Source organism: Tupaia chinensis, unplaced genomic scaffold, assembly GCF_000334495.1.
Source record: "Tupaia chinensis unplaced genomic scaffold, TupChi_1.0 Scaffold146961_1, whole genome shotgun sequence".
Classification (NCBI taxonomy): Eukaryota; Metazoa; Chordata; class Mammalia; order Scandentia; family Tupaiidae; genus Tupaia; species Tupaia belangeri.
In genome coordinates, this window is record NW_006206814.1 from 853,705 (window position 1) to 855,643 (window position 1,939).

General features: G+C 46.3%; 1 pseudogene; it reads right to left on the reverse strand.

The window, feature by feature from the left end:
• Nucleotides 1-614: 614 nt before the first annotated feature.
• Nucleotides 615-1,581, reverse strand: LOC114006312 (histone deacetylase 9 pseudogene; annotated as a pseudogene).
• Nucleotides 1,582-1,939: the final 358 nt, after the last annotated feature.

Here is a 1,939-nt window from a genome sequence, read left to right on the forward strand (position 1 = left end):
TGAGTTTTAAGCCCCGAGTCCGAGACGCGAACCGCAGTCGACTACGTGGGAGTCCAGCGACATAGCCATTACGCTAACTGCTAGTTCCTGCTAAGCAGTTCTTTATAGTCTCTACAACTACTGTCTTTTTGCATGGGATGCTGGAGCTCACAGAGAAGGCAGTCAGGAAAAGATGCATGTCAAGTGGAGAAAAGCAAGAGCAACCCTGAACTCACAGTCATGAGGAAGAGCCCACAGGTATGCACTGAAACCTGAGTCAATTCTTGTGCCTTACGATCCTTATTGATTTATTTGTTTTTAGAATTAAAGTCCTAGTTTATTTTGCAAACAAATTTTGAAATCCATGGATAGTTTTTTTCCGTAACATATATCTTTGACAAAATTTTTGGTGATCCCTCGTATTTCAGTGTGATCATTTGTAATTCATAAATAATGTATTATATACATGCATGTGCATGCATTTCTGTGATATATATACACTTATACATACTTACACAGCAACAGGTATTTTGGCATAATACACAGAAGATACTTCTATTAGTGCAGATAATTGTTTAAGATCACTTGGTAGCCTCCGCAGACGGTGAAGTAATCTCCCTCTAAGTAGGAGCGTCCTAGCAGAGGTTGAATAACCACGTCAGGAAAGCTATAGAGGTGATCCAAGAATCAGAAGTCTGATCAGTCCCTTTCAGCCCCGAGGTACCCTGACGCTCAGCATGAGGAGTAGGGGCAATACTGAAGCCTGTTTTCAGTAACATTTCCTGTTGGCCTGTTCTTTGGTGACCTGGGACCAGATCCCAGAGAGCTGCTACTGACTGAGGGCTCCGTCACCTCAAACATTCGCTTCCTGAATCAAGTGACATTTCTTCCATCCTTACAGGCAGAAGGACGGAAGAAATGTCACTTTCTGTTTTAACCTGGACCGCACCTTCGAGTTGGGCTCAGAGGCAGTTTTTCGAAGGCAGAAATCATCCTTTGCATCTTGTGCTCCTGGTAATGTGTATTTGTAGGGTGGAGCGCTTTGATCCATTGGCGTGTGGTGGGCAGCTGTGTACCAAGCTTGGGATGACGGTTCATGGCGTGATTTTTTTCAGTTAGCTGGAGTGTCTTTAGTTGCTGATTTACCCACAGGAATCTTGGTTGGAGCTTCTGCTTTACTTCTGTGATTGCCACGACCCTTTCTCGGCCTCTGTCTTTGCCCCTGAGAGGAGGAAGCTGCTGTTCTCTGTGATACCTCTCTACTTCCTGTCCCTGCCTCTGCTGCTCCAGGTTCGGCTCCTTTTCTAGGAGTTCTTACTGCTGTTTCACGGCTAGACGTTCCTCAATGTGCTCCTGAAGCTGAGCCTGGTGCTGCCGTGTCAAGTTCTCCCTGTTTCGGAAACTCTGTGTTCAAGAGTTGCTTCTGGATTTGTTGCTGCTGCTGCATAAGAAGTAGCTCCTGCTGCAATTGCTTCCACGAACGACAGGGTCCACCACAGGCACCATCATCCTGAGGTCGGCCTTTAGGTCTAACGGCGAGACGAGCCCCAGGCCCGCAGCAGCCTCTGACTTCACACCCGCTGAGCTGCTCGTGCTGTGCATTCTCTGCTAAGCCAAGAGCTGCTCCGGTTCGGCCACCCCATCTGCTTCTAGTTCTTCAGGCTGCTAGGGTTGCCCTGCAAGATCCCTCAGTCGTGCAAGTGGCTCTAGCGGGTGCCCTTCTCCTGACTGTCGCAGCTTATGATCCTGATGGTGTCAATTCTTGCGGCTTATGATCCTTTATGCTAAATCCCTCATTTTCTTATGTTAATTTGAGTTGATTTCTGATACATGCATCTAATAAAATCCTGACTTTATACACAGAAATACACTAGGACACATGTGTACATATGTACACATACATACATATGTAGGAGTACCTATCGTAATATTTATAAGAAAAAGCAGCGTCGGGAACGCA